The sequence below is a fragment of the Cydia strobilella genome, chromosome 14 (genome assembly GCF_947568885.1).
Source record: "Cydia strobilella chromosome 14, ilCydStro3.1, whole genome shotgun sequence".
Taxonomy (NCBI): Eukaryota; Metazoa; Arthropoda; class Insecta; order Lepidoptera; family Tortricidae; genus Cydia; species Cydia strobilella.
In genome coordinates, this window is record NC_086054.1 from 440,410 (window position 1) to 457,570 (window position 17,161).

At 38.5% G+C, this 17,161-nt stretch overlaps 2 protein-coding genes and 1 long non-coding RNA gene across 5 annotated transcripts in view; 2 read left to right on the top strand and 1 right to left on the bottom strand.

Annotated features, from left to right (window-relative positions):
• LOC134747026 (uncharacterized) overlaps positions 1–17,161 on the top strand; it is a 426,043-nt gene that overhangs the window by 172,045 nt on the left and 236,837 nt on the right. The window lies entirely within an intron of this gene.
• The window catches only part of LOC134747024 (GAS2-like protein 3), a 154,343-nt gene that overhangs the window by 126,806 nt on the left and 10,376 nt on the right, over positions 1–17,161 (top strand). The window lies entirely within an intron of this gene.
• LOC134747339 (uncharacterized) lies at positions 2,910–4,362 on the bottom strand. Its single transcript, XR_010128317.1, has 3 exons — positions 3,796–4,362; positions 3,413–3,520; positions 2,910–3,037 (listed from the first exon to the last, which is right to left on the bottom strand). It is a non-coding gene; the product is annotated as an uncharacterized LOC134747339 (long non-coding RNA).

The following is a 17,161-nucleotide window of genomic DNA, read 5'->3' on the forward strand; positions in this document are numbered from 1 at the left end:
ATACATTCTTTAAGTTGGGTGATAACATAATACATTATATATAGGTAAGTTGGGTGATAACGGAATATTATGGTACAGTCAGCTGCAGAGAAAAGGCACCCCCCTGCATACAAATTTAAATTTGTATGAACGTAGGGTACCTTTTCCCTGCAGTACGATCGAATATCTGATGATGGACGCAGGAAGTGGTCATATAGGAGGTCATAGAAGGAGATAAAATAACGCAACCTAATTTGTGTCTGGATTTGTTAGAATTGTCTTGATAAGTATTAGTGAGGGCTAACGCGTATGAATTCGCCGCTAGGGGCGCTAGTGTAGATGGTGGTCTTTTCCATAGTTCGAAATGTCAAATGTCACTTCAATGACTGACAGCTGTTCTTTAGTGTTTTGGACCACCATCAACAGAGGCGCCGGACTTCCGGTTCGAGCGCCATCTTGATAGTTAGCATCGTGATTAATTACTTTGTTTTTTGCTCATTAATATTGTTTAAAGTGTAATATCGATAGCTTATTATACAGTAAACTAATGTGGTAGTGTGCAGTAAATGGTTTAACCACCATCTTGGAGTCAACGGCCGGTAGTCCACGTGCTTCTTGTAAAGTCTAGCTATCGATTTACAAGAGCTAACAAATCACCGTACACTGTCTTGTACAACCGTACAATTTTTGTCGTTTTTAAACCTCTTAATACCTTGATACTGGCGAAATAGTCCCACTGGGCTGAAGCCATAATTTTAAAAGAAGAAGAAGAACAGAGGCGCCAACTGGTGAGCAAAAAAACGATAGTCCTCCTTGCCTGTTAAAAGAATCGGCAATAAAAACTTGTATCAAAAATATCAGTTTGAACAAAATCCTTATTTCATTTCATTTATTTAACATTAAAAGTCATGTGCATTACAGAAGATGTTAGTAAAATGTAGTCAGTACATTGACACCCGGGTAGGGCACATAATGTTAGTACTTATGAGGTACCTGCAGAGGGCTAAAGTTTTTGTGCTCACCAGTTGGCGCCACTGTAGATGTAAATTCTTCTATGCTTATTTTTATAAAATCAATACGTTCTAATATACACAAAGGTATTTTAACGTCTAAATGTGCCATTTTTTCAACTTGTTTAATTTTGCATATATTTTAGTTGGCAGTTTTTATAAACCACTAACATTTATTGAGCTATATCATGTTTACCATGATTAATCAAAGACGAACAAACATTTACCACAATTATGAATAAGGAAGGAGTTAAGTAAATTCCCGATAAAAAAGCTTGAAGCCCCTAAAACTTCTTTGCATTGGACATTTTGAAAGACCTCCATCTACACTCGCGCCCCTAGCGGCGGAATTAAACGCGGTAGCCCTCATTACCTACACTAGAGCGGTACTGTCATAGTAAATCTTGTAACCACAGTAAATTCACTGCCATCTATCGACACACTTTAAAACTAAAAATGAAGATTTATAAAAATACGATAAAATGTATTTAAATATGGATAAATGAGTTTTTTTATTTGCATTAATTATTATTATGATTTTGACCCATGTTCTTTCACTGATATGCGTTAAAATTGTTTTAATGACAAACGAAACCGTCAACGCCATCTATACGACAGTAGGCCAAAGCTAGTAGCGCCCTCTGAACGAGAATCAAATTTTCTTGATTTTCGAAGCACTTTTTTTCCTTAGACTGTATTCATCTATTACGGAGTTATATCTATCTTTGTTACCTACTTATACTTATATTATAATCTATTGCTTGTACCAATTATAATGCCTGCATATCTAATTTAATTTAACATTTTTATAATATGTCAAGAAGCTAATAATTATAACAATAATTTGGAACCCTTTTCAAACTCAAACATATTTATTGCTCATAGTATTACAAATTACAAGAATACAGACCCTGTAAGGGCACAGCAATTTTGTTTTGCTGCAACGCACACAGCAATCCTACGGGTTTTTTTTGTTTTGTTTTTATATTTTTCTTTTGTTTCTTTTATATGTGTGTATTGTGGCAAAAGAATAAATGATTTGTCTATCTATCTACATTTACTTAATAGGTTTGTGTAAATAAACTTCGTTTATTTTCTTGGCAATGGTTGTATTATTTACTCATTTATAATATTCTCTCCAGCAGCACAGAGCCGACAATCCGACATTGTTACATATCTGTATCAGAGTTTACATTAGTAAACATAGAAGACTGACAACGCCGCGAGAATTGTCATTGTTGTAAATGGAATTTAAGTTACTTATAGCAAAGACATAATTATGTAACTCCGTATAAGCAAGATAAATAGTATAAGGAAAAAATGTGCCTCGGAAAGCAAGAAAAAGTTATACTCGAATAGATGGCGCCACACCTTTAGCCTATACTCATCTCATCAAGGGGGGGCAATGTTTCTCACTTATAAGAAACATGTACCGTTTGTGCCCAAATAAACATTAAAACATTATGTCCTGTCTTTGTTTGTAACATGTATTTTTCTTTGTAGTGCACAATAAAGAATTTTATTATTATTATTCCACCTACCCAGGGTCTCAGCCAGGTATAAGTAAATTTCTGTCTCATTTACAGAGGGTTCCATTTATAGAGATGAGACTTGAGGTTATTTCAGTTATAGAGGCTTGTTTTGTCTCAGTGCTAAAGTATCGGGACCGCGCTATGAGTCAGCTATAATAGAGGTACTAAGTACCTAACAGTGACAGATTTATTACGTATAAAGCTAAAATAAAAAATAGGAATAAGCGAAACCTATTCACCTATGTCGAGTCCATTAAAGTTGCGGGGAATGCTGTTTTGTATGAAGATTGTCCGTCTTGAATGTTTACTAGTCTCTACTTGTATAGAAACATAGGTAAATAGTTTAGGTAGGTATTCGTGTGATAGTAAAACATAGGCGACATAAGTATGTATTTATTAAGCTCGCTAGCAACTCGCAAGCGCACACTCTTAGTAACAGCCGGTTTTGTGCATGATGCTTAGGAAGTCCTTGAGGAGCGCCTTCCTTAATTTCTCCCTTGATCCAAGAGAAGTTTTCTGGAAGAAATAGAAGGAAATAAGTAAAAGTAGGTTCATGTGCCAGCAACGGAGGAAATATTTTCACATGAGAACAGTATATTTGCACCCAAGATATACTAACTAATCGCCGGGAACAATCATTTGTCTTTATGTCTGTAAACAAGGCGCAGATTAGATTAGAACTGGGTGCCTTATTTAAACCTAATATTGCATTCCCAGATTATGTATCTCAGAGGTACCTAACTATCAAATAATAGGTACCTATCTCATTGCACAATACAGCCACACTCATACTTATTCAAAAGAGTAAAAGTTACCTACTAAGACAGACCTAGTGGAGCGTTACAGTTTTTTTTATGTCTAGTACTTAATTCGGTACTCAAAAGAACCTACCTTCTATTTACAGCTATTACAAATTGCTTCAATAGCTACTGGCTCACAGTAGTCTGACCAATGGACTAGTTGCCATCAGCTAGCAGGTGTTATTACACCTGTTAGAACCTAAAACAAAAAAGTATCTACCTAGATGTAAGTTTTTCAAGTAGATTTTCCCCCTTAGGTTAGGATTTGAATGTTGAGGTAAAAAGTAGCTTAGTAATGTAACCTAACCTAGGTTAATAGCATAAGTAAGAGATTGTGCAACAGATATCTTATCATACTAACTTTTACATTTATAATGTGAAGTAGTATTTAAGAGTTTAGGAGCATTGTTATCGAGAGGTTTGTTTGACAGACATGTAAACTTTACGAGAAACACTGCAATTTTATAGCTTTACCTTTAGGTGTTTTAGTAATCCATCACCGTTTTGACTTTTGAGGCTCGGCGTTAAGTTCGGCACATAACTGTAAATATGCGAAATGCCCGAAATTCTTCGTCTGGCATATCAGACGGGTTGTAAGAGTGTCTTGATAAAGCTATGCACGAGATTTTTAGACGCTCTTTTTCTTTAACAGCATCCGCGAGTAGGAATAATAAAATTTGACTTTCCTGCAAAGAAAAAATTGACAATATATATATACAGCGGAACATTGTAACTAATAACTCAATATCATAGAAAAACTGATATTTACCCGTAATTTATACCTTAAAATTGGTTTATTCAATAATTTTGCTTTCACGACAAGGCTTATCGTCACCTAAGAAGCACGTAGATAGAATTAACGAAGTTGAACTGTCAAAATGGGACAATGTGTCAAATTATCAACGACGGCAACGACTATGTTATGCAAATTGTCGTCTGTCAAGCTCCTGTCATCTACCGCTGTCATTCTGTCATCTACCGCTGTCATTCTGTCATCTACCGCTGTCATTCTGTCGTCTACCGCTGTCATTCTGTCGTCTACCGCTGTCATTCTGTCATCTACCGCTGTCATTCTGTCATCTACCGCTGTCAGATGTGGATAACTATCACGATTTCGCCCTATCACGGCCTTGTCACGCTACCATGCTAAGCCCGCAGGTTCACGTTCAGGATGACGCGCCGCGCGCGCGCACGATAGACGTAGCGTTCAGTTAAAACTGGTTTAAAACGAAATAGCCTAATGAGTGTAAACAAATAAATACAACGCAAATAACCTATATCCACCAATCGTGAAACAGTGACATAACAACGGGAGCATTTCGCTGGCCAAATTCCCCAGCTAAAGATAATCAAATGTATTTTATTTCAATATTGACCACAAAGCTTTTGATTGTGGAATATTGTGATTGTGGCTATGGAACATGGCGTAGTCTATTAGTTATTCTGTGGCGTAGTTTTGTTTACAATTTCCATAATTTTACCCTAAAACATGACTCCATTGAACATTAGAGAATCAGTGAATCGCTTCATCTTGTAATTGCGCCGCATATACTATGACACTTATTATATATTATGAATAAACTCAATTTGAATACGAAGTGCGGATCCCGTTAGTCAGCTCGGTTGCAAGCTGCACCCACTTGCAATTAACAATTGTAATTTACTAAATTAAACTACTACAGTAAATGAAGATTAAGGGCAGTAATAAACTATGTATTTCAGTTTCAATAGTCACTTACTAGGTTAAATGGAATATTTTACGAAAAGGTTAGCTGGCAAGCTGCACTTTTACAAGTTTGCATGTAGTAGATTGTTAATACAATTATTTTTTTTAATTTATTTATTCACTTTAAATATTCATACAACTTTTGCCAGCATGCCACTGTTGTAAAGCTCTTTGGTTTATGTAATAGTTGGCGAGTTCGCGCGGTCCGATCCGCGTTTGCTTGATACTATTAGGTATATAATTATATTATACTATTATATATATATATATATATAAAACTAATCTATACACATTAAATCTCTGCATCTATTTTATACATTACTCTAGACTTAGGTAGTATTTAAACATACTCTTGATAAAATAATTGCCTATAACACAGCGCTACCAGCGTAGCTTAGTTGCAACTTTTCTGGCACTGCACCAGCGTGCAATTGCACACAACATGTAACTGAGGTGCCGACCTACCGTTACCTACAATAAGTTAAATGTGTGTCATTTGAAAACACACACATCAGATATGTTTAGCCCACGAACGGATAGAGGTCATCATTGTCCTCAAATATGTACAATCGTTAAAGATAGGTACTAAAACGCCATCTATTTATAGCCAATCACAGCCGGTATTGACCGAATTGCGACCTGTTTGATAAGCATAAACATAAGCAATGCTAATGTAATGTTGTTGTTTACGCCCGCTGCCCCGCGCGTGCGCCGTTACTGCGAACATTCGGGTCAACCTAACAGTGCCGATCGAGTACTAATGTCAATTTTCATACTGTCTCTGAGATGTAAGTCATAGTCATAACGTGAAATAAAACTAAGAAAACGGATTATATCGCGCGTTTCGAACCCTTTACGCGTCAACGCGGTGGTGGTGGTGGTGGTCGTGGTGGTAGTTTTATTTCATGAGCATCTATCGCGGTAACCGAAGACAATATTACATAGTCATAACAGTTGACTTATGTTTTTATTGTATTTTTTTAAACAATGTACACCCAGTTGCAATAGTGCGTGGCCAGTGGCCACTTTAAGAATGATTTTTTTTCTTTCTTAATATGTCCATGTAATATTGCAGCTGTCTGTATAGGTATATAAAACCCGCTTCTTATAACTTCCGAAAACATTTTATTTTCGCATGCAAACATAAAACAATTCTGAAACAGAAAAGCAATTAGGATTAGGTACCTGTACCTACTAAGTTGCTGCAGAATTTCCATTTGTGGAGTAAACTATAAGTAGGGTAAATTTGCATTATTTGGTGACACGCCTAATTCGGTGATACAAGTATTGAAGCATGACACCGAGGAAAGCTAGTGAATTAGGGCCTTTTAAATGGGACCTCAAGGCTTCACGGCTTCGGCGGCTTTGCCGCGAGGCCCATTTAAAAGGCCCTAATTCACTAGCTTTCCTGATGGGTGTCATGCTTCAAAACTTGTATCACCGAATTAGGCGTGTCACCAAATAATGTCTTTACCCTAGATTCTGTTTTGCAATTTGTGCAACTTACTCGTAGTAATTCGGTGCCTGTTATAAAAAGAACAGAAGACTGTAGAAGAACAAGAAGTTACACAATTGGTAAATAGTAATAACTACAACAAAAGTAAGTATATAGACTGACACTTGACAAGTATAAAATAAAATTAAAACCCTTTCTGTACAAATCGTTGCAACTGGTTGGACGAATTCTTAATGAGAGATTGCAATCGCCATAAGACCACGTGTATTATGTGTAGTACATATGTATCGGATGCTGTGTTGCCTTACCTCAGGATTTCCCCTGACATGTCAGGATTTTTGGTCCTTTTGTCAGGAGTGCGGGGGACGAGTGTCAGGGTTTTTTAGAAACTTTAACTAGCCACTAGAAGCTAGCTAAAAGTTTCACATAGGAAAGGGAAGGCTGTGCTCTAGCTACAGCATATGGTGGCGACGATGCCGGTGATGGCGAAATTTTTTTTGGCAAAAACGAAAGCTTGTGTTAAGAGATTTTTATAAACTTCAAGATTTTTTTTTTTTTTTTAATTATTTTAAAAATAGTTGTACAGCATAACAGTATGAAATATACAAAGTCACTGCAAAACTACAAACAAATTAAAAACAAAAACAGGTAAACTAATAATATTATTATACAATAAGCACATTCAAACTGTTGAAGGACGCTCATCCATCTAATATGGAGAAGAAAAGAAGTGATATCCAGAAAATGTCAGGATTTTCAGGGTGATGTCCTGGTCTTTTGTCAGGTTATTCCGTTATTTTATATGGTAACCTTAATCCGAAGTATGTATGCCTGTGTTGTGCACGGCATGTCAAAAATGTCCGCTCACTTCGACGGAATCCGTCCTTGGCGCTTATTTGCGATGACTTATTGATTATTTATTTTTCGATGTCGCAGAACGCAGAACTAATTACGATTGATTTTATTGTGATTTTAATTAGAGTACCTACGTCTGTCTGGAGTTTAATCAGACAGAAAAAAACACAAGCGTTTTTAAGTTATGATTTTTAAAGTAGTTATAAAAGCGTTGTTAATTTGCGTTGTTCATTTGGCCACTTCAATTATTAAAAACCGGCCAAGTGCGAGTCGGACTCGCGCACGAAGCGTTCCGTACCATTACGGAAGAAAACAGCAAAAAAATCACGTTTGTTGTATGGGAGCCCCATTTAAATATTTATATTATTCTGTTTTTAGTATTTGTTGTTATAGCGGCAACAGAAATACATCATCTGTGTAAATTTCAACTGTCTAGCTATGACGGTTCATGAGATACAGCCTGGTGACAGACGGACAGCGGAGTCTTAGTAATAGGGTCCCGTTTTTACCCTTTGGGTACGGAACCCTAAAAATAAAAAATTAAACACTTATAATTATCAGTTTTGTTTCATATTATTTTACTCTAGGTAGAGTAATTCTGTCAGAAGATTCTAATGGCGGAATCGTATATCCCCCCCTCAGAGACAGGGAGTCAGTTATCTCTGCAGTTTACTCTACCTCCTGCGGTGCTTGGTCGGTACTTCTTAGCACTGTTCATAGAAGGGTAGTAACAATAGTTTCACATCCGATCATGAAGGTAGTTTTTTTTTAATGTGATAGTCAGCAAACGAGCAGACGAGCCGCTTGATGGGAAGCAGTCATCGTCGCCTATGGACGTAAGCAACATCACAAGAGCCACTTAAGTATCGCCGACCCTTGAGAACCCTAAATACCCGCTTCTTGAAGAATCCCATGTCGTAGCACAAAGGAAATACCTCAGGAGGCAACTCATTCCACATTCTGCACGTTCTGGGAAGAAACGAGCGGGATGCCCGCTTATTCATGGTGTGCCATGTGTCTAAGAAATGAGGATGAGCTTTGCTCCTTTGGCGGGAGGTGCGGTGATAGAAACGAGACGATGGCACCAGATCAAAAAGTTCTTCGGAACATTCCCCATTGTACAGACGGTGTACAGTTAATTTGATACGTAGTAAAATGTGGAGCTAATTAATGATCGGTCGTTTTAAATCAATTAAAGCATTAACAAAGATGCTATGCAAGTCAAGCCTTGTTTAAAAACTAAATATTCTTGCCGACAAAGCAGCTTCAAGAGCAAATAAATACATGCAACAATTTTGAGACTATCGCATTCTCCATCTTGTATACAAATACCGCTGGCAATTAATGCAAAAAGTTAAACGTAATTAATAATTGCTCGAATAAGTAGAGGGTTTGCGCGTGATGTTATCTGTTTTATTTCCAATCGCTCTACGAGGGAGGAAGGGAGGGAGGGGTTAAAGGGATGTACAGTCAAGTGTAAAAATAAGGGTGCACTCATCATACTCAAAAGTATGTCCCATAGCCTTTATGTCAGCGAATTAAGAACTATGGGACATATTTTTGAGTAAGTTGTACGCACCCATATTTTTACACTTGACACTACCAGCATAAAAACCCTACAAATTTACGACTAAGTTAGTTTCATCTCAGTTGTACATATCTCAGGGTTACAAATGAGGAGGTTCTGCGCAAGTTTTTGAAAATGTATATTTCCTGGTTAAATACTCACTTTGACGGAGCCAAATTTGGGGATTGAATGAATGTGGACACTTTTTTTCTTCTATTAGGATCGAAATAGCTGTAATATAACACAAAAAATCCAAAATTGGAAAAAAATGTCCGGATGAAAATTTCTTATTGCCATCCCATCGCCTGCGGGCTCAATTAATACATGTTGCATTCGATAACTCATCGCCCGCGTGTGGTCTAGGACCAGAACAGGATATTTAAAGAGAACAAGTACCCTTGAGGGTGGGTGGTGTAGATGCGTGCTGATTAAGATCAGAGTTGATTTATAGAGAGTAGTACATCTTTAAATAAAGGTGCAATGAGATGCAGAGAACAAGCGAGACATGATATCAGGGAGCAAGGGGCCCACCCAAGATGAATCAAAAAGAAAAATGTATCAGGATGACAGTTGTTACGAAAAATCACATGACACACACACACACACACACACACACACTCACACACACACACACACACACACATGATGATCATACATTAAAGTTTCGATTGGCAATTTTTATTAACGATTTTCACCTTGGCTATGCCTGATGATATCTCATTAGAACTGCATTGCTGGAATAACCAATAAACAAAGTAATTACTTGCTTAAGGCGTCATGTCTAGGAAAATACCAAAATCTTAGGAATTAATATTATAGCAGAGACCGAAGAACTGACAGCCAAGATGATCACCCGACGACGACTCTGTAAGGACTGTAAACAGTAGGTCCCAAGGAAATAGAACAAGACGAAGTCTCTCTCTCTCTCTCTCTGCCTAGGACCGGGAACTGAGCTGGTCCGCCCACTCGTGTGCCCTCATGTGACTGCAGTATCCAATCTTCGTCTGTAGTGCTCGTGCACATCGAGAACATGTCAGGACTCCGTCAACGTAGTGATTAATTAAGGCTGTAGGTGGTCGGGCCTTTAGAGCATCTCGTTTACTGTCAAGGTCTACCCTCCTTCGCTCTTTGAAATCATCAACATTTAAGACAAGACGAAGTAGTAAAAGAGGAAATAGAGTACTGTAATTGTTCTTATACTGTGTTATAACACAGTAACACAGTCCGTATAGGACACTATATTAATTCCATTCTTTCAACCGCCATAAATCGGTATATTTTGCAACCGTTAATTAAAGACATAAATTATCGGATGAGTCAGCTCGCCATAAGGTAAGTGTTGCCAGGCGGGTGGTCTGGTTCGTTTTGGTTGCACGCGTTGTTATCGATACTTTGATACTTCTTGTGGAAACTGGACGCCTAGTTATCATCATAGTACCTAGTACCTACATTTAGGGTATTTTCTATAAAAAGGGAACTTATTGTCGATGGCGCTTACGCCACACAGCGTCGCGCGGCATCGACAATAAGGTCCATTTTTATAGAAAATACCACATATTGTAGAAATCGTAACACAAGGAAATTAGAGCTAGTAGACAGTAATATTTACATACAAAATTTCTACTAAGCAACGTAATCTAGTACCAGACAGATATATCGGAGCGGCCGAGGTGCTCAGAAATATCTGAACACGCACTCACGCCTTGACAATAGAGACGTGTTCAGATATTTGTGAGCACCTCGGCCGCTTCGATATATCTGATGGAATGTAAGCATGTCGTTTTAAAATGAAAGCTCAACTTCGAGTGTATGGGAGCGGTTTTTTGGCGGCGGTTTCGTGGTGGTTTCGTGTGATTCTAAATGGGGCATTTTCTATGAAAAGGGACCTTATTGTCGATGGCGCTTACGCCGCACAGCGCCGCGCGGCATTGTACTTATATCGGAGCATCGTTAATAATGGCGTAAGCGCCATCGACAATAAGGTCCCTTTTTATAGAAAATACCACAAATGTACTTTTATTATAATTATTTTGTCGAAAATCGAAAATACGTCCGTAGTTTAGGTCTCAAATAGGTCTAGAACCTCATGTAGTAACATCATTCCGTCATGCAAGGCTTGCAATACCATTACTTCATGTTCAACAATCCATACAGCATTAACATCCTCCCTTAGACTTCGCATTTATATGCGAAAACGAAGACTCACGGTCCTCGCACTGTAACGGCCCGAAAAATCTATCGCTGAACGTAGTAGGTGCGTCAAGATGTCACGCGATGTCACGATGAGTGTCACGTGAATGTGCATCCATGTACAGTCAGCTGCAGGGATAGTTGACAGGAGTAGTGGTTTTCTAGTTATGTACAATCCAGACAACATGGATGGAACTTCCCTTAGAATTCGCATTACAAAGCACATTTACGAATATTCACTTTTGCTAGTGTTAAAGTTGATGAATGTAGGCTTCGCCTATCGATTGATATAAAACGTGTCATCGAATTTCTAATGTCATTGAATTTACAAGTTGGATGGATATTATATATGAGTCGCTGGGCGCAGAGACATCCGAGCGACGCAGGACCATTACGCATAAAAGGCTTACTAACAACGGCGTCGTACTCTACCCTCGTCCTGCCCAATGTGATTTTTAAAAAACATATTCCATTTTTAGCAAGTTATGAATATAAAGCCTGAATAGGTTGTTACACTAAATTTTTTTTTTAATTAAAACGTGAACCAAAGGAAAATGAACTCTATTTTCCAAATATTTTGGTTAAAATTGAAATGGCTTAAACTGAGTATGGTGGGCAGGACGAGGCTACTAAACCCTTTGATATTACAACAGGCTATGTTTATTAACAATACCCATAAAGCTATTATTACGCACGGCTTAAATCTTGCTAACCATCGACCTATTTCGCTCTCATAAATGCTTTCCATTAGGCGGCTCGTCTGATCGTTTGCTCACCATCACATAAAAAAATCATTCAATCATAAATCAGTAAGCGAACCCCAATGATCCATCTAGTGAACAGATCTTTGGCCATACTCCGGCCATTCCGACGTCATCCGATAGCAATTAAAACTGTTATGTTTTTGCACTGTTTTTGTCATTGTCAATTCAACATGGGTTTTTATTGGAATACTTGCTGTTAACGCCTCGTCTTTGTTCGGGCATCTTCGGGAGCCGTCGCCGACGCAATGCATGGTGCGGGGCGCGGGGCAGCGGGGCCGGCATCGGCCATTCTCTCAGCAATCTTGCGACGGACGGTCGAGCCCGTCCGCTTACAGTGATAACTTAACACCTCTGTATCACAAAGTTTATTATACGTGAATGTATTGGACTATGAGTGTCATTTAACTCACCTCATCCACGACCCCAAGATCTTCTCGTCCACCCCTACATGCGTGGACACTTGCATTGATAATGTGCAATGCGGAAGAGGCTACGCGTAGATCCTGTAGTTTTAATGGAAATTATCCGTGAACACAATAATCACACAATAATAATTTTATTTTTTTCCACGTCGGTGTGAAACTGTGTTGTTCGTGTTTCTTTTTCTATGTATAGTCGAGGGCAAAAATATCGATCCAGACAAATGGCTCATAAATATGTGAACACGACTTTATTGTCTAAGGTGTAAGAGCGTACACATATTTTTGAAACTTTGGGAATGTAGATTTGCATTTAAAAAATCCTTACGTGAGTACTTTGCTGGCAGAACGATGAATTCTTAGTGTTTCTGTTTTGAAAGTTTCATCTGATATCTTATGTATTTGTATGTATGTATATTGTATGTATTTATATGAATATTATATATACAGATATATGTATGTATGTCTATGCTCATGCATTATTTAACTATACTTGTATATATGTAATCACTATGTTGCACCGCCTACAAATTCTCTGCTTTGCCCGAAGGTTGACTGGTAGAGAATGCCTCATAGCATTAAGTCCGCCTTTTGTACGATTGTATTTTCTTTTGTGCAATAAAGATTAAATAAATAAATAAATAAATGTATATATATGTATGCCCTTGACTCGATCTATAATTAAGCATATACATACATACATAGAGAAGAGTACAGTTTGCCTAACGGTAAGCGATTACAGCAGCTTATGGATATGGACAACTGCAGCAGTGGGTTTATTGCTAAGTCAATAAGGATCGTAATACAGGATTTCACTTTATGCACTAGAGCATAAAATAGCAACTTTATTCCGCTTACACGCGACTTTACGAGCATGATGAGAAGTGAAAAGTTATGTGTATATTTTTACATCTGAAGCTCCATTACGACACCCCGTGCTATTAAGCACATTACGTAACTACGTCGAAAATTGATAGGGCTATATGTACTGTAAAACGTTGAAAATGAAAAAAATGAAAAATATTTATTAACTATCAATTCCTGAAAGATTAACTTTGGTACCCGCACTAGGTGCGCCTGTATCGCGGGAACAAATACAGGAGGTAGTGCCTATTTCCTATTTTTCGCACTTGTATCGTAAAAAACTAATGTGATACAGTAGTGGGTTTATTTTCGCGTTGTGTAGACTATTAGGGTTAATAATCTTACGGGATCGTTCCTAACAAGATTATAGGACGGTGACGCAGCCATTACTACCTTGTCAAGTCTTAGCATAGTAGTACATTATGATACAAGTGTGCTAAGTCGGTCATTACACACGAGGCGATATTGTGCGCGCGAGCTGTAAGCGAGCGCGCAATAAGAAAGCCGATGTGTGTAATGACCAATGCACACGCGTTTCATACGACGTTTTTCAACACACTTGCGAGAAAAAAAAGAAACTTTCATATTAATCAAATTTGAATAGTTTTTACAGTTAGTACCTATTGTGTGTTTCATCTGTCATACTCGTACTGCCGGCCGGCCCTCGCTCGCCCCGGCCGCGCGCTGCGCAGGCGGTCGGGCGCGCCCGTGCCCGCCAGTCCGACCAATTAAAGAAGGCTCCCTTTCCATGCATATTATTAGCAATCAGTTAGCTTCTTAACTCAGTCGGATAATATAATGAAAAAGCACGAGTGGAATAACACACTGAAAGAGCACGCGTGTTTAATATCTAGGATTATGAGCCAAAAATCGGTGGAATACAAAACGTCGTTTTGAGCAAGTGTGTTGAAAAATTAATTATATGACGACGGAGTATTGCTAATTGAATATTACCATATACCTACAAAACTATAAAATTCTAATAAAAAAATAAGTAGGTATGGAACCCTCGGTGGGCGACTCCGACTCGCATTTGTCCGGTTTTTTCTGTTTCGCTTTTCTCTTTCTCTTTTCTTTTAATAAGATGCACCAAATTTCTCTTTAAGAGAGAAAATGCATAAACCACTAAAAATGTAACACACAAAATAAAATTCTTTTGTACGGGACATTCCGTGGAACACTCTTCCCTAATAGTTGTTTGGGAAATTTATGATTTCTTGATTGATTTCTTTAGCATCCCATCACCAGATCCTGACCCTATCACAATAGGACCAACTGTGAATGTTTCAAACAAAAATATACTTTCCAAATTGGCCTAGAGTTAGACCAAAACAAGTCTACGAGGATTTTGATAGCACACGCAGTGCAAGTGTTATTTTAAACGTCACACTTCTATGAAATTCTAACGAAACACTCACTGCGTATGCTATCAATGGTCTAACTCTAATTGTCTTCGGGAAATCGGGGGAATACAAAGATTGAGTGCCTCTTCCTTTGAAATGAAATATAGCAGTCGGTTAAAATAAGATGTGCGCGGGTCATAAACTAACCCACTTGATAACGTTAGGCCAGTTTTTGTATCTATGTAGATAACAATCTAAACGAGCACTTTATCCACATACTAGAAACTTTACGCAATGAGTTACGCTCGAAAATGCGATTACTGTTTCCTGCCGCGTTTTTGCCGTTTCTTTTGCATTTTTGGAGCGCATTCTGCATTAATTCACGCTAGAGACCGCGACGTAAATATTCATAATATTTTACCCTACTAAATAAGAAGAGGTAGCAATGTTTTTTGAGTTACCCTGATGTACCTAACATTAACTATGTGTGGTACTAGGATATGTTAGGTATATCTTACGCCGACTGTGCTTAACCTACAAAACGTACGGCTTTCGTCAGCTCGTTCGCGACACGAGAACCATAAAGTGCGTAACAGGCATGCGGTTGCATGCCTAATGCATTTAAACTAGGTTTTAGGAGGAGGAGGATATTTGAAGAGGATGTGGTCAGAGTTGAACGAAGTGTGCAGTGGGCACGCTCGGCGGCACACGGACAAAGCCGAGGAAGTGGCCAGTTGACAATGTCAGTCATCGATTATCGACCTCAACAACATACCCACAATAACAACACACTCGTAGAAAGTCTATGGGTTTCAAGTTAGTTAGAACTACGGATAGAGTAAAATGTTGGTACAGTAATATTGTCTTCGGTTACCGCGACAGTTACTCATGAAATAAAGCTATGAATGAACTATGAACTATGGGGATGTATGATAAATACAATATACGCGATATAATCCGTTTTCATAGTTTTATTTCATGTTGGTACAGTGTTCATCAGATACATCGGAGCAGCCAAGCGCTCACAAAATCTGAACACGCCTCTATTGTCAAGGCGTTAGAGAGCCTGTTCCGATATTTTTGAGCACGGACGCTCAGATATATTGAGACAGTTGAGAGCACATGTAGAGAAGCATATAGACTTTTCAGATAATCTTGAAATTTATCGTGGATAAAGATGTTGCGGAATATTTACAAATAGTGGGAAATATTCTTGGATCCTTCATCATCTTCATGTGAAAAAAATTTATATTTTAGGAAACTATCCGTTGGCAACGAGATGGAGCGACGACCTGGTGAAGGTCGCGGGAATTCGGTGGTTGCGAGCGGCACAGGATCGGTCGGAGTGGCGAGCCTTGGGGGAGGCCTATGTCCAGCAGTGGACGTCTATCGGCTGACATGATGATGATGATGATGATGATCCGTTGGCACATTAGTAATCGAGGACTTATTGGTCAGATAAATAAAATATTACCTAAATATTTATGAAGCGTAGATAGCTAATATTCTCTTCCAATCAGCCTCTACTTTAGATTCGCGAAGTTTGAGCTTCTAAAATTATGACCGAGGGTTTCAAAATTTTTGCAGAACATTTAAGATATATTGATTAAATACCTATGACTTATTGCCGAGGGCGATGTTGAAATGTTAGAAAAGGAACCGTATCAAGTACTCGAGCCTATGTGAGATTGGCTCGGGTCTGTCGCTAAGTAATTGGTAAACCAGCGTTTTCCCACGGCGCTCGTGGCTCGTTATCGGCTGCTGCAGTACTGCGCCGGCGCCGCGCCAAATACACTGCGTCCGCGACGATGGCGCAATGCTTGCACGGACCATAGTGCAAATTATTTTAGACAAAAGTGGACCATAGGGTTGACTAGACGCCGCCAGCACGCACGCAGCGATGCCATTTTCCATAGCGCTTTCTAGACGCCGAAACTTAAAAGACGCTAGTGTGTGATGGTCCTTACGTACCATTTAAATGGATGAATTTTCATAGGGGGCTCATCAGTCGATGCGATAGGTGTATTTAGTTATCGCTATGGAAAATACTGTCGCTATTCAGTTACGCTAACTTTGCGTCGAGCAGTGGTCATATTGTAGTTGATTATTGAATGGCTCTCTGTAACAGCAACAAGTCCCCTGAAATAACCTTCAGTGGACCTTATGCTATTGCGATAAGGTGTACAATGGTCAGATATTATTATAATCCCGGGTCAGGTCACGGGTGCGCTCGTGAAAGTTCAACATAATTGCCGCTTTATTAGGTGAGGTTATCGGTGCACTCGCCCTATTGACGTTTGCTATGATTAACGGGTGTTGAGCAAGGCATGTTATTCTGCGATCTGTGATCTAGAATGTAGACCAATAACTTGATGTTGTTAGCTTTTACAATAAACGTAAGTATACGATACGCATAGTTGAAGAAATATAATTTGCACCGGCTGTTCGCTTAGTCCGAAGCATAGAGTAACTTATACTAGAGCGGTACTGTCATAGTAAATTTTGTAACCCCAGTAAATTCACTGCCATCTGTCGACACACTTTAAAACTAAAAATAAATATTTATAAAAATACGATAAAATGTATTTAAATATGGATAAATGATTTTTTTTATTTTATGATTTTGACCCATGTTCTTTCACTGATATGCGTTAAA